This window comes from Phyllobates terribilis, unplaced genomic scaffold (genome assembly GCF_046119375.1).
Source record: "Phyllobates terribilis strain yellow unplaced genomic scaffold, ASM4611937v1 Scaffold_4__5_contigs__length_816908805, whole genome shotgun sequence".
Taxonomy (NCBI): domain Eukaryota; kingdom Metazoa; phylum Chordata; class Amphibia; order Anura; family Dendrobatidae; genus Phyllobates; species Phyllobates terribilis.
In genome coordinates this window covers 187,362,360-187,385,907 of record NW_027362764.1, presented here as the reverse complement: position 1 = coordinate 187,385,907, position 23,548 = coordinate 187,362,360, and positions in this window count along the sequence as shown.

Below are 23,548 nucleotides of genomic sequence, written 5' to 3'. Positions count from 1 at the left end.
AGATCAAGTGCCCTGCAGTTTGATTCCCAACATGAGAGACTAGTCCCTTCCCCCATAGATATACATTATATACCTTGTAGTACATTTGCATTTAGGAAGTATTCATCTTTTATGCCTTGTTTCGTGTCCTTTAATATCTAAAGTGTCTTAGATGGATTGAATAGAAATAGAGAGTATGAAAAAAATCATCCACAGTATCTGTCATCCCGCATGAAAACCTATGAGCAACTGACCTAGCCATGCAGCTGGCCTGTGTGTCCGGGGACAGCTTTTCTGGCCACAAGAACAAATGTTACCAATATGGGCATGACTGCTTCATCCAATAGACTTTCTAAGGCTGTGTGCCCACGATGCGTTTTTTAAGCGTTTCCGCAGCGAACGCTTAAAAAACGCATGGTAGAAGGCCTGCCATGTTCCCCAATGATAATCCGTATGTGCTGTGCACATGCTGCGGAAATTTCCGCTGCGGGTTATCATTGCGGAAAAAAACACAGCACTACCAATTATTTTGCGGAAGCGCCGCCATTGACTTGTATTGGAACGCTTGGATTCCGCTTCACTGGATCTGTACATGCAGAATCCAAGCATTTCAATGTGCGGATGGTACCCGAGTCTGGAGGACAGGAGACTCTCCTCCGGACCCGGGTACCATAGAACCTGTAAAAAAAAGAATAAAATAAAAAATAAATATGATATTTACCTTCTGATGGCCCCCGGTCTCCTTGTCTTCGCTTGCTGGCAAATCGCGGTGGACTGTAGGACCTGCCATGACGTCATTTAGTCATGTGACGGCAGGTCCTTCAGTGTACCACGAGCTGCCGGCAAGCCAGGGCGGATCGAATAAAGACTCCTAGGGCCATCAGAAGGTAAGTATAGATTTTTTTTTTTTTTTTTGACATTCTTTGGGGTCACACTATATAAATCCATTTTTGCATGGATTTATATAGTGTGACCAAGTTGTCAAGCACTTTCCAAGTGATGCTAAAATCGCTTGGAAAGCTCTTGTCAACCCGCATGCAGAAATGCATGTGAAGAACGCTTCACGTCCGCATGTCCCTGGCAGGAAAAACGCATGCACAATCCGCATGTACAATCCGCATGCGTTTTTTCTGCCAGTGAGATGCAGAAACGCTCAGGAAAAAATCCGGAGCACTTCTGCATCGTGGGCACATAGCCTTAAGCTGTCTATACACATGAGATAGTTGTCAGCCAAACAATCATGCATCCGCTTTCTCTTCTGGTTGGATGAGCGTTTACGTTTTCAAATTGGAAAGGGAAGTGAGTCACTGCCAGACCCCTCTATAGGCAGAGCATATTCCCTGAAAATATAATGATCTGGAGCAGGGCCATATTTTCCACTAGGGCGGGTGCCTACGGCGGCAGGTTGCAGGGGGCAGTGCCATCATGAAGAAGTAAAAAAAAATATATATATATTTTTTAAATTTGCCCCTTTTTCCATGATTAACTTAGTGTCAATACTGTCATTTTAGTTTGGGGATGGAAGGGGGAAGGTGATGAAAGTTGATGAGGTGAGCGCTGCATGGGCAGAGCAGCAGTAATAAACTCCCTGCCAGGATGGAAGAGACAATTAATGCTAACAGTGAAGGACCTGTGATGACATCTTGTCCATGTGACTGGTATGGAAGGAGCCATCCCAGAGATTGTAGGAAGGGAAGTGTTTTCCTATGCAGGAAGCAGTAGCTGGAGAAGATGGGGGCACAAGTGACAGGTAATCAGGGTACAGGGGTACATGAGGTGTAGTCTGCATATAGGGGTGTGCAGGCTGTATATGTGGGGGTGTAGTCTGTATATGGCTGGGTACAGAGTCTCTATATGGTGATGTGCAGGTTTTATATAGGGGGTGCAGTAGGTATATAGGAGCCTGTATGCAGCCTGTATATGGGGGTGTGCAGTATGTATATGGGTGTGTGCAGTCTGTTTATGGGGGTGTGCAGTCTGTTTATGCGGGTGTGCAGTCTGTTTATGAGGGTATGCATGCTGTATATGGGGGTGTGCAGGCTGTATATAGGGGGATGCAGTCTCTGTATGGCAGGGTACAGTGTCTTTATGGTGTCCAGGTTTATATGGGGGTGCAGTGGGTATATGGGAGGGTGCAGGCTGTAAATGAGATGTGCAGGCTGTATATGGGGGTATGCAGTCTGTATATGGGGGGTGCAGGCTGTATATGGGGTGCAGTCTGTATATGAAGGTACATGGGGTGCAGGCAGTATGTGTGGGGGTGAAGGTTGCATATAGGGGTGCAAGTTATATATGGAGAGTACATGGGGTGCAGGCTGAATGTGGGGGGTGAAGGTTGTATATAGGGGTGCAGGCTGTATATGGGGTACATGTGGTGCAGGCTGTATATGGGGGTACATGTGGTGCAGGCTGCATATGGGGGTACATGGGGTGCAGGCTCAATGTGGGGGATGCAGGTTGTATATAGGAGAGCAGGCTGTATATGGGGGTGTGCAGGCTGTATATGTGGGGGTGCAGTCTCTGTATGGCGGGGTATGTGTGGATGGTGAAGGTTGTATATAGGGGTGCAAGTTATATATGGGGGTACATGGGCTGCAGGCCGTATATGGGGGTACATGGGGTACAGGCTGCATATGGAGGGAGATGCAGGCTGTATATGGGGGTACATTGGATGCAGTCTGCATATGGAGGAGGATGCAGGCTGTATATGGGGGTACATGGTGTGCAGGCTGAATGTGGGGCATGAAGGTTGTATGTAGGGGTGCAGGTTATATATTGGGGGTACATGGGGTGCAGTCAGTATGTGTGTATGGTGAAGGGTGTATATAGGGGTGCAAGTTATATATGGGGGTACATGGGCTGCAGGCCGTATATGGGGGTACATGGGGTACAGGCTACATATGGAGGGAGATGCAGGCTGTATATGGGGGTACATTGGATGCAGGCTGCATATGGAGGGGGATGCAGGCTGTATATGGGGGTACATGGTGTGCAGGCTGAATGTGGGACATGAAGGTTGTATGTAGGGGTGCAGGTTATATATGGGGGGTACATGGGGTGCAGTCTGTATATGTGGATGGTGAAGGTTGTATATAGGGGTGCAAGTTATATATGGGGGTACAGGCTGCATATGAAGGGGGATGCAGGCTGTATATGGGATACATGGGGTGCGGGCTGAATGTGGGGGGTGCAGGTTGTATATGGGGGTGCAGGTTGTATATGGGGATGCAGTCTTTATATGGGGGTGCAGTGTGTATATGAGGATGTGAAGTCTGCATATGGGTGTGCAAGCTTTATATGTATGAGGGTGTGCAGTCTGTCTATGGGTGTGTGACGCGCCCCCTGGGCCGTGGGGTACTCGGTGCCAGGCCGGTCGTTGTTTGGGAAGATGTCACAGTGGCGGTGACCCGGTCCGTGACCCAGGGCGGTCAATCAAAAGGGGATATTTATTTACAGGGGATTAATAAAGTTCTAGATATATATAGTTCGTGACGCCACCTGTGGCATGCGGCTATGTGGAGTCGCCGCTGCTGTGCAGAACCTCTGGAGCTGGTGTTAGTGCAGCAGGGTTGGTTCAGCTCTCCACAGGTAGAGCTTAGCTCCAGGGCAGTGTAGATGTGTTATAGATGATGCTGGGCATTGTAGTGCAGGGTTTGATGGCGCAGCAATAATCACAGAGACAGTGGGGTGCAGTCCTCAGGGTCTTTACTCACGGTTGTTGCAGTCCAAGTTACAGGTACCAGTGTAACTTCCCTCGTCGTGCTGCGCTTACTCAGGGAGGGGTTCGGGCAACTCTCAGATATCTCCGGAGTACTTAGCGAGACCCTCTTCTGTGTGTCCTCTCTCTGGCCGTTTCCCTGCACCTCATACCAAGTGTCCCAATCCGGTACCTGCAGGCCTTGTCGGGCGACGTCTGTTCCGTCCCCTGGGTCCTCTATAGCTACCTTCTTGGTGAGACTGATATGGACTGTTGGCTGCAGGACTTGAAATACTGCAGCCTCCGGTTTCTAGTTGAGTCATAAAGTCCTCTGCTAGTTGTGTGGCCTGACCCCTCCACCTCCTGGCAGATTCGGGCGTACGGGTGGCCTCCAGCACTGCCCGTACCCCTGGGGTCCCTTCCTCGTTCCTGGAGCCCTTCCTGCTCCTCTCCTTCTCCTTCAGTCCTGGGCCTCTCCCCAGGCCCTCTGCCTGAGCAGAGCTCCTGCAGAGCCCTGCTCCACTCCTCTCCTGTAGACTGTTCTCACTCACTGCTTACTGTTCTGACTGGACTGGACTAAACAAGATGGCTTCTCTATTTATACCTTCCTTCATGTGCTCCCCTAAGCTACTTCCTCCACCCACACCCACTACATAGCCCCTCCCAACAGCTAGGGACCCGGGACTGTGCTCTCCCTTAGGAGCAATCTCGCCCTACCCCCACTGCGGGTATGTGTTGGATGCAGGTGTTAGGGTCCCGAGCTGTACTCCTTCCTTACCTGAGAGTGAGATACCACACCTCTGGGTGAGATGCAGTACCTCTGTGGCGACCGAACCCTCAGGGGTGCCACATGTGCAGGCTGTATATGGGGATGTACAGGCTGTATATGGCGGTGTGCGGTCTGTATATGTATATGGGAGTACATGGCCTGCAGGCTTTATGTGTGGGGGTTGCAGACTGCATATGGGTGGTACATGGGGTGCATGCTGTATATGAGGGTACATGTGGTGCAGACTGTATATGCGGGTACATGAGGTGCAGGCTGCATATGGAGGGGGACGCAGGCTGTATATAGGGGTACATATGGTGCAGGCTGTATATGGGAGTACATGGGGTGCAGGCTGCATATGGAGGGGAATGCAGGCTGTATGTGGTGGTACATGGGGTGCAGGTTTTATATGGGGTGCAGGCTGTATATGGGGAGACATGGGATACAGGTTGTATATGCAGAGTACATGGGCTGCAGGCTGTTCATGGGGCGTGCAGGCTGTATGTTGGAGGGTGCCGGTTGTATATGGTGGGTATATGGGGTGCTGGCTGCTTGGGGGCTACATGGGGCGCTGGCTGTGTGGAGCGTAAATGGGGGTGCAGGCTGTGTGTGATAGAGTGCAACAAAGGAGGGGAATGTAAGGGCTCCTTAGTGGAGATGAAGATTCATTAAGGGCACAGTATGGGAGGCAGTATACAAAATGAGGGATATTGTGTAGGCACAATATGGAGGGAGTACAGTGTGAAAAGGGGGCATTGTGGGGAGGGGGCCTTGTGCGGAGTGGCACTGAGGATGGGGCCAGTGTGGAGACCAGAGTTCATACCAGTAGGTGCAGTGTGTAGGAGGGACGGACAGTGTAATTGTAGTGCCCCGAGGGTTCGGCCGCTACAGGGGTATTGCACCTCTGCCAAAGGTGTGATATTCCACTCCCGGGTAAAGATGGAGTATGGACCAGGGCTCAGTTAGCTGCATGCATCACACACACCCCATTTCCGGGGGACAGCTCAACGGTGCTCCCATTTAAACAGTAATGCAGGCACGACAAACCATGTCCCTGGCTGGAGTGGGGAGGGGGGAGGAAAACACAGTGATGTAGGAGCAGGAGGGGACGGTTTCTGAGCATAGGAAGGAGCTCATTGGGTGTGGTCACCTGAGCTCACACTCAGTGGGGAGGTATAAAATGTGGGAACCATCTTAGATCAGGGTTCAGTTCAGTCAGAGAGAGGAGAAGACAGGGAGCAGAGGCTCTGTAGGAGCTCTGCTCAAAGGCAGGCTTATGGTGAAGGCCGGAGCCTGGGAGGAGAAGGAAAAGTAGGCCTGGAGAAGAGGCCGAGGGAAGGAGGAGAAGAAGGAACAGGAAAGGAGGAGGAGTGACAGAGAAACAGAAGGGCTCAGAAACAAGAACGCAGAAGGGACCCTAAGGAACCAGGAAATTACGGGTGACGGGTCAGGCAAGAAAAGGGTACCGGATCCCAAGTTGGTGGAGGCAAATAATTCTCAGCCAAGAACCGGAGGTCGTGATCATCACTTGGTGCGACCCCCTGCTAAACCTTGCTAGGAAGGCACCATATAGGATAGCGGGAAACGGGGCCCACGTTTACCCGCATAGATCCGCGGCAGCTGGACAAAAGCTTGGTCACTGGTGGGGCACGAGCCAGAGGAAGGATAGAAGGGAGTCCTGTGCCATACTCCTGAATTGCCTGGGGGTTGACCGAGCCCCTCGCCTGGTGGACACAGCACGGCTTGGGCAGTCACTACCGGTACCGAAGTGGCTTGGAGTATACGAACTGTGAGTAAAAGACCCTGGACTGCAACATGTTGTCTTTGTGCTTCTTACTTCGCCAGCACTAACGGTACTGGGACTCCCTGCACCATCACCCCCACCATCTACTACACTGCCCTGGGGCTACACTCTTCCCGTGGGGAGTTATACGATCTCAGCTGCACACACCATCAGCCTCAGGGGACTGCCTTGCAGCGGCGGTTCATAATAGCAGCAGTCCACAGGTGGCGTAGTCGGACATTGCAAAGCACATAGTAGGCTACCACTGGTCTGACCACCCTGAGCCACGGGACCGGGTCGCCACTACTACACCCAACATCGCACCGAAGCCCGGTTCCGGGTGCCCCATGGCCCAGGGGGCGAGTCAGCTTTGGCGTAGTCGGCAGGATCGTGACCAACCCGCCACAAACGGGTATTGCGCGCCTGAAAAGAGACTGTTTCACTGTACTAAAGATGGCGCCCACCCCAGAAGAACGTGCGCCATAATGTGCGCGCCAAAAGACAGCTGGAAGCCACCTCCCATCGTGGGCCAGGTCCCAGAATGGCGCCAAAGAAGGAGCCTACCCCCAACAGCCATGAGTGTGGCTGTGGAGATGTCCATCAAGGTGGGGGGGCTGCCCCTGAAAGTGATTGTCAGCAAATGGCCCCAAGACCACCCCCAGTGGGGGCGGAAAGAGAAGAAAACTGTGGGGCAGGGTGCGGTCTGGATCAGTCTGTACGGACCGCACCCGGGAATGGAGGAAGGAAACAGCACCAGCACCCTGGCGCGTGGCCTGCTGCAGGCCGAGCCACCCTGCAGCTTCGCGGAGCTGCTAGCAGAGCTCCCCAAGAACCCGGAGCGTGCGCAAGCTGCGTTAGAAGATCTGGACCGGAGGATGGTCCGGGCGCAGCGGGATGTGATCGCCGGGTGGAAGGAGGAGTTGGCCCTGCAAGCCGTGACCCGACCGCAGGACGCCCTACCACCGCCCAGCAGCACGCCTGCCTCCGAGGGCAGTGAAGGTGGACCGGAGTCCGGGGACGCCGCCGCGGAGGAGACCGCAATGACCGAGGCAGGTAACGGGGACGTCACCACCCCAGCCCTGAAGCCGCGAGCCTGCCTCAGCCTCCCGTTGCGAGGCCTGAAGCCCCGGGAACCGTACATGTCACCACGCCTCCGCCGCTACCAGCTAGGCCTCAGGCTGCAAGCGCTACGGTTACGCCCCGCCCCGCGCTGTGCCCTTTAACCCCGGGCGCGATTAAGAAACAGACGCCACAGGCCGGGTCGCAAGGCCTAGTACTTCTGGGCACCGCTACCCCGCCAACGTCCCTTGCCTCAGCTGTGCCACTCCCGGGCACGACCGGAAGACGACCACCGGCCTGGTCGCAAGGCCGAGTACCCCCGGCCGCCGCTCCCCCACCGGTGCCCCCTGCCATACAGCCCCTGGGCACGGACTTGTTCGCCCAGCACACCGGTCCGGACGGGCAGCCCTTCATCTGGCCGCCCGAGTATGTCAACCCCCGCCTCCAGAGAAGCCTGTCTGCGGAGGCCGGAGCCGCACCTGAACCCCTAATACCTGTTCCGGAGCCTGTGGACGTTGCCCAGCCCCCGCTCGAGGACGCTCAGTTCGAATGGGACCCCACCGGAGAAAATCTGATGGGGTTCACCCAAGAAACCCGGGCGGATGCAGCCCGTCGACGAGAGTCCTGCCGTCAGCAGTTGGCGATGTTTGAGAGAAAGCGGCGGGAGCGGCGTGTCCGTCAAGAGCGGCTCCAAGTACAAAGTGCGGAGCAGAAAAGGAGAGCCCGACAGAACCCCCGAGCCGCCAGCGGTCCCAGAGTCACCGGGACCATGGTGAAATTTCAAATGGAGCACGGCTGGGGCTTCATCAAAGATCCTGGGGCCATCAGCGATGTCTTTGTGACCCAGAGGGACGTCGAGAGTCACCTGCCAGAGGGACATCGAGGACGAGACCTGTACCCGGGTGACGTGGTGATCTACACCCGGCATAAGGGTGTAAAAGGATGGTACGCCCTCCACGTCCACCGGCTAACAGAGGAAGAGCTGCAGTATCATCAAGTAGGGAGTCAAGAGGGTCCGGACGGGCCTGAAGATGACCAGGAGGAGCAAGGCGCGTATGGAGGACGACTGTAGAGAGCAAGGAGAAAGCGCCAATGTACATAGTTGCCCGTCAGGGTAGAAAGAACTGTTGTGGGACTGTTTCCACTGAGAGTGTGGTTCCCGTTGGGACTGTTACCTGTCAAAGTTGCCTCCTTTCCTAAAGCTGGCTGAGGACTCAGAGCAGTCATCCCTCTTCCTTAATCTGGCTGGGGACTGAGAACAGCCATCCCCTTCCCTACCTGGCCGAGGACAGAGAGCGGCCATCCTGTAAATAGTTGTACTTCCTAAAGCGCCCCCTATTGGTTTTATAAAAGAACTGCAACGTCTACCTCAGGACAAATTTGCTGGACTGTTGCACCTTTAAGAAGAATGAACACCTGGTCGCAAGTTGCACCGCGGCCAGTACCCAAGAATATGTTTTACTTAAAAATGTTTTATATGAAGAGTTTTATATGCTGCTATATGATAATGCAAATGTTTTATATAATTTTTATGTGACAAAAGAGTTCCGGTAGTATTAACAATGACAAAGAAAAGTGTTTCCCATAAAGGGAATTGAACAATGTCGTCCGTTTTCTAATGTGAGAAGTTTTGAAAAAGTTGTGCATGTCTTGTAATCAAATGTCTTTACTCTTTTCCAGCAGGAGGACATGCTGCGGTTTACCTGGGGGAATGTAGCGCCCCGAGGGTTCGGCCGCTACAGGGGTATTGCACCTTTGCCAGAGGTGTGATATTCCACTCCCGGGTAAGGATGGAGTATGGACCAGGGCTCAGTTAGCTGTATGCATCACACACACCCCATTTCCGGGGGACAGCTCAACGGTGCTCCCATTTAAACAGTAATCAGGCACGACAGACCATGTCCCTGGCTGGAGTGGGGAGGGGGGAGGAAAACCCAGTGATGTAGGAGCAGGAGGGGACGGTTTCTGAGCATAGGAAGGAGCTCATTGGGTGCTGGTCACCTGAGCTCACACTCAGTGGGGAGGTATAAAAGGTGGAATTCATCTTAGATCAGGGTTCAGTTCAGTCAGAGAGAGGAGAAGACAGGGAGCGGAGGCTCTGTAGGAGCTCTGCTCAAAGGCAGGCCTAGGGTGAAGGCCGGAGCCTGGGAGGAGATGGAAAAGTAGGCCTGGAGAAGAGGCCAAGGGAAGGAGGAGAAGAAGGAACAGGAAAGGAGGAGGAGTGACAGAGAAACAGAAGGGCTCAGAAACAAGAAGGCAGAAGGGACCCTAAGGACCCAGGAAATTACAGGTGACGGGTCAGGCAAGAAAAGGGTCCCAGATCCCAAGGTAGTGGAGGCAAATAATCCTCAGCCAAGAACCGAAGGTCGTGATCATCACTTGGTGCGACCCCCTGCTAAACCTTGCTAGGAAGGCACCATATAGGATAGAGGCAAACGGGGCCCACGTTTACCCGCATAGATCCGCGGCAGCTGGACAAAAGCTTGGTCACTGGTGGGGCAGGAGCCAGAGGAAGGATAGAAGGGAGTCCTGTGCCATACTCCTGAATTGCCTGGGGGTTGACCGAGCCCCTCGCCTGGTGGACACGGCACGGCTTGGGCAGTCACTACCGGTGCCGAAGTGGCTTGTACTAACTGTGAGTAAAAGACCCTGAACTGCAACACGTTGTCTTTGTGCTTCTTACTTCGCCAGCACTAACGGTACTGGGACTCCCTGCACCATCACCCCCACCAGCTACTACACTGCCCTGAGGCTACACTCTTCCCGTGGGGAGTTGTACTATTCCCTGCTCCATCCCCAACACCAGCCTCAGCGGTCTGCCTTGCAGCGGCGGTCCTCCCTGGCCGCAATCCACGGGTGGCGTAGTCGGACATTCATCACTATACTAATAGACTGCCACAGCATTTGGTCTGACCACCCTGAGCCCGGGGCCGGGTTGCCACTACTACCCCCATCAGCACCGTACACTAGAAGGCCCGGTTCCGAGTACCCCACGGCCCAGGGGGCGAGTCATAATGACCACAGTTCTTAAGGGCCGATGGTTTAACAGTGTGGTGGCCAAAGACAGTGTGGTGGCCATAGTTTATGGGGGGAGGGATGGTGGTTATAGTATATAAGAGGGGATGGGGGGAGGCAATATTTTATTGGAGAGGAGGCCATGTATCATAAGAGGGACAGTGTGGGTGTCATTCTATGTGCAGGGAGCACAGCGAAGGACAATTATTGATTCAGGGGCACAGTGTAGGGCTTATTTAGGGCACAGTAGGGGCAGCTATTTTTATTCAGGTGCACTTATAATGACACTTTTATTTTTAAGGGCACGTAGCTTTAGACTGTGAGCCGAACATGTTGATATCGGCAAGTGCGGTCAATGTTAGTCTAGTGCTTTTTCGGACCTTAAAGGAGTTATCCAGGACTATATAATTTTTATTTTACTATCGGCCTAAGAACTAATAGGCAAGTAGCTGCTAACCTGTCTGTTCTACCCAACGACGATCTCTGCTGGCACAGAGAGGTCACAGACCATTCATGACGGCGATTCTGCAGCTTCTTCTGACATCACTTCGACAGATCAGCAGCTTTACTTCCGCTCTGCTCTGTTAACGGGGCGTGACCTGCCAATGTCATGGTGATTGACAGCTGGCTCCCCACTGCCTAACTGCAGGAAGCCAACTGTCAATCAGCATGACCTCGGCAGCCACGCCCTGCAGACAGAGCATCCCAGAAGAGGAACAGCTGCTCTGTTGATGTGGAGCAGCCAAATCGCCAGCAGGGGGGGTCAATGACCGCTCTGAGCCGGCGTCGGATAGAACAGGCAGGTAGTTAGCAACTACCTGCCTGTTAGCTTTTTGGCTCGTAGTAAAAAAAAATATAGTCCTGGATAACCCCTTTAACTACTATCTAATGGGTATGTGCACTTTTAGTCTGACTTACCAGTAGGGGGTGTGACCACTTAAAGTGCCCAGGGCAGCATGAATGCCAAATATATTTATTTACATGTGTTTATTTTACTGTTTTTAAAACATTAGTAAAAAAAAATTGGGTTGCTGTTTTGTAATACCTATAATTGTAGTTGCAAGGAGAAATGTATTTTTTTATTGGTACCATTTTTTGATACATACCACTTTTTAGTTGCTTTTTATTCCTAATTCAAATGACCTTTATTTCCAACAAGATGGGGCCCCTCCACATTATTCAAGAGTAGTCCGCGAGTACCTTGATGAAACATTTCCTAATAAATGGATGGGCCGAAGAGACCCACTTGATTGGCCGGCACGTTCACCAGACTTGACCCCAATGGATTTTTTCTTTTGGGGAGTGCTCAAGGACAAAGTTTATAGTCGAAAACCAAAAAGTGTCAGTGATTTGAACAATTACATAAGAGATGCATTTCAAGAAATTAATACCCAAAGAGACTTGTGCAAAAAAGTTTGTCGAAGCGTAAGAGGCAGACTTCAAAGCTGTGCAAATTGTAATGGAAAACAGTTTGAGCACCTGCGTTGATAAAATGTAAGGGCTTTTGTATTATTGTTCAGAATAAAATGTAATTGTCAATGTTATGTTTGTGTTAGTAAATATAATTTTCTATATAAATCAAAATAAATTTGATATTATTTTCTGTCCACCTACTTTTGGACCACCCTGTGTATATATATATATATATATATATATATATATAATGCCAAGAGTGTGCAAAGCAGTCATCAAAGCAAAAGGTGGCTACTTTGAAGAACCTAGAATATAAGACATATTTTCAGTTGTTTCACACTTTTTTGTTAAGTATATTCCACATGTGTTAATTCATAGTTTTGATTCCTTCAGTGTGAATGTACAATTTTCATAGTCATGAAAATACAGAAAAATCTTTAAATGAGAAAGTGTGTCCAAACTTTTGGTCTGTACTGTATATATATAGTTCAATGCCAAAGATTTCACTTCTTACGTTACATGAACGATATCTATTGTAAATTCTACAATAGCTCAGAAACTGGCAAATCGTTCCATACAGAATACTGGCCCCCATAAAATGCTCCATACAGGATACTGGCCCCCATATAACGCTCCATACAGGATACTGGCCCCCATATAACGCTCCATACAGAATACTGACCCCCATATAACCCTCCATGCAGGCTGTGCCCCCACATAATGCCTCATGAAGGCTGTTCCCCCCATATAATGCCCCATGCAGGCTGTTCCCCTGCTTATAATGCCCTATGCAGGCTGTCCCCCCCATATAATGCCCCATGCAGGATATCACCCCCCCTATAATGCCCCATGCATTATGTCACCCTCCCTTATAATACCCCATGTAGGATGTCACATCCCCCCTCCCTTATAATGCCCCATGCAGGATGTCACTTCCCCTCCCTTATAATGCCCCATGCAGAATTTCCCCCCCCCCCCCTTATAATGCCCCATGCCGGATGTCACATACCCATTCCGTTATAATGCCCTATTCAGTATGTCACTCCCCCCCATATAATGCCCCATCCAGGATGTCATTCCCCCCCTTATAATGCCCCATGTAGGATGTCGCTCCTCCCCCCCATATAATGCCCCATGCAGCAGGATGTCATTCCCCCCATATAATGCCCCATACAGTATGTCACTCCCCCCCCTTTCTGATGCCCCATGCAGTATGTCACTCCCCCCCTTTTTAATGCCCCATGCAGGATGTCACCCCCTCTATAATGCCCCATTCAGTACGTCACCCCCCCCCTTTTGATGCCCCATGCAGGATGTCACCCCCCCCCCTTTTTAATGTCCCATGCCTCCATACATTAAAAAAAAAAATCAAATACTCACCTCACTCCTCCTCACCTGCTGCCACTGCTCAGGTCCGGACTCCAGCGTCGCCAGTGTCTTCCCGCTCTACGCTGCCTGTGACGACTCAGGGGAGGGCACGGTGGAAAGACGTCACCGCACCCTCTGACCTGAGACGTCACAGGGAGCGCACAGCAGGAAGACAGCGGATCTGCGGAGACAAGGGGAGGGGTAAGTTATGTGTCGGCTGCCGGGGCCCTGAGCAAGCGCGGGGGGTCGCTGGCACTTCTCTCCTCCGCTCATGGGTCCCATAGCGTGGCGGGGTGCCCGACGGTGAGTGGGCCCCCCCGCTAGCTCAGGGCCCCTACACTTGCCCGGGTGCGCCGGGTGCTGACGCCAGCCCTGTCTGCAGTGTGTGTACAGACAAGACTGTCAATTAAAGTGCTGGAGAGTGATTACAGCCACACTCATTGTATTGTGAGTGTTGAATATAACAGTTCCCTGCACCACCCCAGTGACAGAAAGTGCGTGATCGCAGGGAGGATAAAACAACATTTTCTCCTTGCTCCAGTTACATGGCTGAACAGGATTTACCGACCGATTACCACTATATCTTCAGGTAAATGGTGTTTCTAGACTTGACTGGTTCCCTTTAAATGATGCTCTTGCCATAATTACTGTTTGGAAGGTGGGGGTGGCTAGAAGCGAAAGCACAATCCTACAGAATATGGACTTTCTGTTTCCGGACTCACCATTTCTGCATCTGTAAGCCCTCATATTATATATAAAGTGGCTGTCCAACTTTTTTTGTTAAATTCTTGCATCAACACCTTAAATTATATCTGAGAGTTTTCTGGCAGCAGAGGAAAATTATGCCTTAAATACCTTCCCTTTAAAGAGAATCTGTCAGTAGGTTTTTTGTTCACCATCTGAGAGCAGCATCATGTAGGGGCAGAGACCCTGATTCCATTGATGTCACTTCTTTTGATCGTTGCTGCAGTTTTGATAAAATCACAGTTTTATCTACCAATTCTCTGAATGCTGAGCTCTGTATAGCCCCACCGACATCACTGATTGGCAGCTTTCTGTGCACACTGTGCATAGGCAGAAAGCTGCCAATCAGGGTTGGGGTTGTGGTTAGACTACCTAGCAGCAGGCCAAGTAGTCATCTAGTGGTAACCTCCTGCGGATAAAAGAGTGGTTTTATCAAACCTACAGCAAGCAGCCCAGTAAGTGACACATTGCTGGAATCAGGGCCTCTGGCCCTACATTATACTGCTCTCAGATTAGGTAGTAAAAACTTTGTGACGGATTCCCTTTAACGCCTCCATAAGCACTGTCAGCAAAATACAGGTACCATTTACTCAGCGTTCATATTATGTAACTATATTTTGCACACTGAGCTTCCACTATAAATCTGGAATAATCCCCCGCTGTATGTAGAAATTAATTATTTGATTTCAATTACATATCGCATCAATAGTGAAGCATAACATGATTTATGTATTTGGAAATGCGACACATAAATCTATTTCAGTCTTTGATTGCTATCTTCAAACCTCATAAAACACCTCCATACAACTAGTAAACTGAAATCTGACTTTCACTAAGTATTCATTTAAATTCCCGATCGGCCATTTACATCACAGCTATAACAAGGTTTCGGGCTTTATTTTCCCAATGCACGCTGAACTGTATATTTACTTTTACCAGAGTCTTATTCTTTTCCAAATCAACTGTTTAGTTACAAGAAAGAAATCACTTTGTGTCTGACAGATGTTCCCGAAGGGATCGCGAAGACGGCGATAACACCACAGTAGCAGATGTTTATAGAGCCAGTAATATAACACACAAGCCAGAGAGGAACTGATGCTTTTTATACAGTATATTACCCTGTAAGGCAGATTAAAAAAAAAAAAACGCAAAAAATGTGATATGATATCATAGAATGTAGAAATGTGTGTGATCTGGATGAGACCAACACTGTGGACAGATAATTGTAATGAAAGTATTATCAGTGCATTGCAACTCACTGTGGGGAGAGCCGATAATTAAAATTCTCATTATCATCTCTTGTGACTAGTGTTGAGCGATACCTTCCGATATCAGGAAATATCGGATCGGATTGGATCGGGCCGATACCCAAAAAGTATCGGATATCGCCGATTCCGATACCAGAAACCAATGCAAGTCAATGGGACACAAATATCGGAATGAAAATAAACCCTTTCTTTCCTTGTAGGTTAATTCTACATGAAGGAAAACAACTAACAATAAGGTAGAATGTATTTGGGGAGGTGGTTGCCCAAATCGATGGGAACTGTGCTCACAGTGAAACATGAAAAGCCGGCAATTCAGCAGCGGCATACACCGGTACCCGAAAATTTAGAACAGAAAGAATAGAGAATCACACATAGATTAGATAGATAGAAACATGTCAGTCACATATATATGAAGTACAGTGACAGTGTTGCTTACTGTACTTGTCATTTAGTGTAAAGGATTTATTTAAAAAAATATTAGTGTTTTCATGCAATGTCTCTTTAAAAAAGCCGGCCGGCAATTCAGCAGCGGTACCCGACAATTTATAACAGAAAGAAGAGAGCATCACACATAGATTACATAGATAGAAACATGTCAGTCACATATATAATAAGTACAGTGATAGTGTTGATTACTGTACTTGTCATTTAGTGTTAAAATAAAGGATTTATTAAAAAAAAAATTGGCGTGGGGTTCCCCGTAATTTTAGTCTCTAGCGGAGGTTAAGCAGACGGCTGGGGCAGATGTTTGAAGCCTGGAAGGGGGTAATACCCACGGAGCTCCCCAGGCTACTAATATCAGCCCCCAGCTGAATACCTAGCCTTTACTAGCTATTAAAATGGGGGACCCCCCCCAAAAAATGACATGGGATCCCCCCTATTTTAATAGCTAGCAAAGGCTAGGCAGACAGCTGGGGGCTGATATTACTAGCCCAGGAAGGGTGCCATGAATATTGGCCCCCTCCCAGGCTAGAAACACCAGCCGTCAGCCGCCCCAGAAATGGCGCATCCATAGGCTCATCTGGATGCCATCACAGCCTGACACTGAGGAGCGCAGGCATGCTTGCGCTCCTCAGTGTCAGGCTGTGACGGCATCCAGATGAGCCGAGTCTCTCACGCTCACCGCATGCGCAGGAGAATTCTCCCATGCTGTCAGTGACGTGCATGAGGTGAGCCGAATTCATTGTCGGCTCATCTGGATGTCATCACAGCCAGACACTGAGGAGTGCAAGCATGCCTGCGCTTCTCAGTGTCTGCGGGATGATAGGCTGGATGGCAGCTTTCTGCTGCGATCCAGCCTGTCATCTCGATGTAGCAGAGCTGAAGCTGTCCTGGGAACCATGGAAAGGTAAGGATGATGTTGCTTTATTATTTTACTTTTATTGCAGGAGATCATTGGCTTCAGCTGGAATGGGCGTGACGGTAAGTATGGTTTAATTTAGAACATTAAAGAATTGTGTGTTTATTTCAATTAAAGGACTTTATTCTGGGTGTTGTGTTTTTTTTAAATACTTTACTAGAAATTCATGGTGGTCATGTCTAATATTGGCGTGACCCCATGAATTTCGGGCTTAGAGCCAGCGGATAATACAAAGCTGGCCCTAACCCCTTTATTACCCAGTGAGCCACCGCACCAGGGCCCTGGATGAGCTGGATACAGCGCCAGAAGACGGCGCTTCAATGAATGCACCATTTTCTGGGGTGGCTGCGGACTGCAGTTCGCAGCAGGGGGGGCCCACAAAGCTTGGGCCACCCTGCGCTGTGGATTCCAGCCCCCAGCTGCTTAGTTGTACCTGGCTGGACACAAAAATAGGGCAAAGCCCCACGTATTTTTTTTTTTTTTTACTTATTTCATGAAATGCATGAAATAATAATAAAAAAAAGGGCTTCCCTATATTGTTGCGTTCGGCCAGGTACAAATAGGCAGCTGGGAGTTGGGGGCAGCCCGTTCCTGGATGCTGTACCTGGCTGGCATACAAAAATATGGCAAAGCCCACGTCAAAATTTTTGGGAAAAATTAATTAAAAAATAAATAATAATTTAGGGACTGCATCTTTATTAACCCCTCAAGTGTCATTTAGTGTTAAAATAAAGGATTTATTAAAAAAAAAATTGGCGTGGGATCCCCCATAATTTTAGTCTTAAGCAGACGGCTGGGGCAGATGTTTGAAGCCTGGGAAGGGGGTAATACCCACGGAGCTTCCCAGGCTACTAATATCAGCCCCCAGCTGAATACCTAGCCTTTACTAGCTATTAAAATAGGGGACCCCCCCAAAAAAATGACATGGGGTCCCCCCTATTTTAATAGCTAGCAAAGGCTAGGCAGACAGCTGGGGGCTGATATTAATAGCCCAGGAAGGGTGCCATGAATATTGGCCCCCTCCCAAGCTAGAAACACCAGCCGTCAGCCGCCCCAGAAATGGCGCATCCATAGGATGCGCCAATTCTGGCACTTAGCCTCGCTCTTCCACGCTGCCCTGGTGCGGTGGCAGGGGGTAATAGTGGTGGGGTTCATGTCAGCGCCAGCTGCCATGAAGCCCAGGTTAGTAATGATGGGCGTCTATAAGACACCCCCATTACTATCCTACAAAGTGTTAAAAAGAAAAAACACACACTACACCCAGAAAAAAATAATTTATTTGAAATAAAACACACCATTTTATTTAATTCTTAGTTTACTAAAAAAAATTAGTTACCTGTCCACGTTCCTGCGCTGATCTCCCATGCACAGCGGTCACATCTGGAGATGGTGACAGCTGTGCATGGCTGCTGCAAGCTCACACTGCCGGGAACACGTCCGCTCCCGGCAGCGTGAGCCCCTGACTGAGGACACCGGAGTGCATTCAGGCAGCGCAGCTCCGGAGACCTCCTTTATGGCACTGCTGTACCGTGGGAATTTCTCACGGTACAGCGGGGCCGTAAAGGAGCTAACCGGAGCAGCGCTGCCTGAACTTCGGCGAACCCGCTTATGCAATGACGGGGCTGCTTTACGGCACCGTCATTCTAGCGGCGGCAGCGGTTCAGAGCGGTCACATTCTATGTGGCTGCTCTAAACTGGAGATCATCGTGGGACACTCGTGGACTACTACGGAGGGGTAAGGATAAGGTTGTGGTTTATTATTTTATATTTTATTGCAGGAGATCGATGGCTTCAGGGAATTAGGTGTCTAGGTGAGTATAGGTGTAGTTTTTTATTTTTTACTTTATTTTAGGTGGCGATCGGCGGGGACAGGTAATGTATAAACTAATTTATTTTAGGTAACCACTGGCCACCAATGACATGTATTTAACATTTATTGGGGACCAAAAACAAATATATATGGGGGCCTAAAAAATAAAACACATATAGGGGCAAAAATAACATATGGGGCAGTTTAAATAGCAGGATCAGGCTGATGGGAACTACTGCTCCCATAAAGCTGATCCTGCTGGCACGAGTGGACGGGGGACAGACATAGGCCGATGGGAGTAGTAGTGTCACATCGGCCTATGTCTGCCTGCACGCATACACCCGCAGACATCGCACAGACACCGCACACACTCGCAGACATCGCGCAGACATCGCACAGACACCGCGCACACACCGCGCACACACCAATCATGACGGGCTGATGGTCTGGGAGGTAAGGCTGACCTGTGCGGCCGTGGGAAAGTTCATGTGAGTTCATGCAGTCAAGCATGAACTCACATGAAGCCTCTGAGGGCACCGCGGCTACTTCAAATGAACAGCTGATCGGCATCACCTGATACCTCAGCTGTTCATTTGAAATAACCAGCGGGAAAGCGCAGCACAGAACGGGAAAGCCGGCGGTGAAGTCTTTTCACTGCCGGCTTCCCCGCCCGGGTCCTTCTCTCCCCGCTCCCTGGTGCTGCGCTCCCCGCCCGGTCCTAACTTACGATCAGGATGGGGGGAGCGGAGGATCGGGGTGGGAGGTTGCGGGGAAGCAGTATGGGGCTGTGTGATTGTTTAAAAGCCGGCGGCTTTTTACCGCCCGCCGGCTTTTAAACAATCAGGAGAATTCTCTCACGCTGGGATGGCATTCTGATGACAGGCTGGATTTCAGCTGAGCGTTGCCAACCAGCTTGTCATCCTTCAGAGACACTGCAGAGCGCAGGCATTATGGGAACTTCCGATTCCGGTATCCGATATTCTAAAAGTATCGGAATTAAGTATCGGAATTCCGATACCGCGAATATCGGCCGATACCCGATATTTTAGTATCGGAATGCTCAACACTACTTGTGACCTGTTAAACTTTGTCTCTTATTAAACAAAAGGAAGCAATGAAAAACTTCATCATTGTTAGAAATGCATCATAAAATCAGAATGTGAAAAATTTGTCTGGTTTAAAAAAAAATATTTTTCAAGTATCCTATTTGTAAATTCGTAGTAAAAAGAAAAGCATCCCCCATTTGATCTGCTCTCTCCTTTGGATGACTCAACACTTTGGCCGCGATTCATCATTGTCTCTCCAGTTTTCTAGAGTATTTTCCTCCCTTAGTGGCCTTAGTATTTGCGCCTTATTCTCTATACGTTTTGTGCCACTTTTTAAGTTGTCTTAAGTCTTTTATTTTATTTTTCCTTAACACATTTGTTTATCCAGATCGTTTAGACACAATCATGAAATGTGACTTTTATCAATTGTCGTATTTTTTGGGGGGCATCTTAATCAAGCCACCCTCCCTTACCCCACCTGCAGTAAGGTTTCTAGAGGAGTTTTCAGTTTGGTGCATTTTTACGACTTTTTAAAGCATTTGTGACTTTTGGAGTTTAAAAGTGGCACAAAACAGTGAGGCTATGTGCCCACAATGCAGAAATGCTGTGGATTTTTCCTGAGCGTTTCTGCATCTCCCTCGCAGAAAAAATGCATGCGGATTGTACATGCGGATTTTACATGCATTTTTTCTGCCAATTAGAAGCGTTTGTGAAGCGTTTTTAACATGCAATTTCGCATGCGGGTTGTCAAGCGCTTTTCCAAGCGATTTTAGCTTGACAACTTGGTCACACTATATAAATCCATGCAACCAGCATGGATTTATGTTGTATGACCAAGTTACGATGCTGCAAATGCAGCATCAATAGTAAAAAAAGAATAAAGATATTGAAAAATAAAAAAAACATTATACTCACCTTCTGATCGCCCTCGGTCTCCTCTACGTTGCGTCCGATGTCTTTGGCGGCTCGCGGTGCTCTAAAAAGGACCTTCCATGACGTCATTTAGTCATGTGACTGTCGCAAGACTAAATGACGCCATGGAAGGTCCTTTTACACTACCGTGAGCAGCCAAAGAGCCAGCAGCGCCGCCCGGAGCAGACAGGGGGCCATCAGAAGGTGAGTATATGTTTTATTTTTATTTTAATTCTTTTTTTTACAGGTACTATGGTACCCGGGTCTGGATGAGAGTCTCCTTTTCTCCAGACCCGGGTACCATCCACGCATTGAATCGCATAATATCCGCGTGCATACATGTAGTCATGTGGATGTTATGCGGTCCAATGCAAGTCAATGGCGGCGATTTCGCCACGATTCCGCACAATTAATTGTTGTGCTGTGGATTTTTCCGCAATGATAATCCACAGCGGAACTTTCCGCAGCATGTGCACAGCACATGCGGATTATCATTGGGAAACATGGCAGACAACTTAACAAGCGTTTTTAATGCGTTTCCTCGGTGGAAATGCCGCCACGGAAACGCATTAAATCCGCATTGTGGGCATATAGCCTTAAAGAGCATTTTTGATTTTGCACCAAATTCATGGATGGCGTGAGCCATTTTGAAGAATTTGGTGCAAAAACTTCAGCGCATACCACAAGGCAAAAAAGAAAAGTGACCTCAAGAAATCTCAAATGAGGAATCTGACCCTATGACTATGCTTGAAAATGCAATACTAGCTGATTGCTGGAATTGAAGCAGAGGTTTAGCTTGTGATCTCTGGGTAAACATGTAAGTGTTCAATTTCTCTGCAGCGCCACCACTAGAGAAATTAAGCATTACACAGTATTTCTCTAGTGTAATGCAGGACAGGACGGGACTGGTCTTCCAGACATAGGCAAAAGATTTTCTATGAATTCTCTAACATGGTGTATAAAAATAGATGTCTTAAAGTAGGTAGACAAACCCTTTAAATAGTCCCAAAAAAATCTAGATATATGAAATTCATAAGACTGGTCAGAATTTGTAAGTGGGAATAGGATACTGACCATGACCTAAACAAAAGCTGAACTAACAGCTTTTTCCTGTGTTTTAATTAATAGGGTTTACTCATAACAACACTATTACGCATCTCTCTCAACTTCTGGTCCAGGTTCTTCTCATTCCCCTAAGGCAGCTGCACTTTGCTGTGCTCTACATTGGGCTTGACAAGATGTCTGGCAGGCCTCATCCAAGGCCTTTAAGAGCCACTTAGACACCTAAGGTGTTTGAGTATTAAATGGGGGTAGTGTCGTAACGTACACGTAACTAGGTAGCACTATGTGAAATACTGTAGAGAAGGGCAGTGTGAAGTAAAACCCAGCAGGGAGTGTAAAAACACCCAAATATAAATTGAATAGTCAGTAAGCACATAAAGCCGTACACAAAGGTAAAATACAACCCATGAGATGCAACACATCCAAGAAATGTGCCACAAATAATGTGGATAAGTATAAATATGGGATTAGCATTCAATGACGTTGGGCAGTAAAATCCACCAAAAAGCAAGGAATGTAGTAATGCACAAAGTACATACTAAATAACCAGCAGGTATAACAAGCAATGCACAAAGGTAAATGCAATACATAAACTGCAGCACCACCCCGACGCACATTTTGCATATAATTTAGTCGTGGGCAATACAAACGTGTTCAAGGTATGGTTTATATGGTTCCTGCCCAATCTGATCTGTTTGCTCATCTGGTGTAGTAAAAATGGCGCAGACACAAAAAGTTGTAAATTCTTTCGTTCCAATTAGTTAGGAGCAGGCGTTATATCATATACAAATTCCAGTTTTGCACATACAGAGGGACGCTTGCACTTTTGAGGTTAAACATGGTAGAATCAGGAGATCGACCTTCGCATCAGGTGCTGGTCCAAAAATGGGTTGATAATAAATGTGTATGGATACGCATAGTATCATCAATCGGAACATGTGATATTGGGTTATGAGAGAGGCGCACGGAATTCACAATGCTATATGGTTGCATTACACGTATACCTACACACATGTCACCAATAGAAAAGAAATATACACTGTGTTCCAAATTATTATGCAAATAATATTTTCTCAGATTTTCCCAAATTACCTATATGAATTGCAGTCATTGTAATTTTCCAGTCAAATAACTATTAGAGTACAATTGAAAGGTTTTTGTACAAACTGCCTATGATAACAGTATATTTTAAAAAAAATAAAAAACTCAAACTGCACTCAAAATGCATGTTCCAAATTATTATGCACAGCAGAGTTTTCAACCTTTTCATTTTAATAAAGAACAAAAAAATGGTCATTTTTGAAATTATAAGCATTAGCAGGTTATTACAAACTGAAATCAAACAGTTTTCAACTCAAAACTTTATTCTAGGTGATGTTACATTTGCACATAGGACCGCTTGTTCGAAAGGCGCTTCTGAACTCTCTCGTCCATTGAATTTGTCAGGTTTTGGATGGTTTCTGCTTCAATTGTTTTGCATGAGGACAGAATACCCTCCCAGAGCTGTTGCTTAGATGTGAACTGCCTCCCGCCATCATAGACACTCCTTTTCATGATGCTCCAGAGGTTCTCAATGGGGTTGAGGTCAGGGGAGCATGGGTGCCACACCATAAGTTTGTCCCCTTTTAATCCCATAGCAGCCAGAGATGCAGATGTGTTATGTGCAGCATGAGACGGGGAATTATCATGCATGAAATGATCTCGATGGTCCAGATGGATGGAGTGGAGGATGGCTGGTTGATGGACACCCCATGCAAACACGGCTACGGCGCTAACAAGGAGGAGGTGGAGTAATGTTTTGGGCTGGAATCATGGGGAGAGAGATTGTCGGCCCCTTTAGGATCCCTGAAGGGGTAAAGATGAACTCCATAATGTATGTTGAGTTTCTCAAACAGCACTTCCTTCCATGGTTCAAGAAGAAGAACCGTGCATTCCGCAGCAAGATCATTTTCATGCATGATAATGCCCCATCTCATGCTGCACATAACACATCTGCTTCTCTGGCTGCTGTGGGCATAAAAGGGGACAAACTTATGGTGTGGCCCCCATGCTCCCCTGACCTCAACCCCATTGAGAACCTCTGGAGCATCATCAAAAGGAGTGTCTATGATGGCGGGAGGCAGTTCACATCTAAGCAACAGCTCTGGGAGGGTATTCTGTCCTCATGCAAAACAATTGAAGCAGAAACCATCCAAAACCTGACAAATTCAATGGACGAGAGAGTTCAGAAGTTCCTTTCGAACAAGGGGTCCTATGTGCAAAT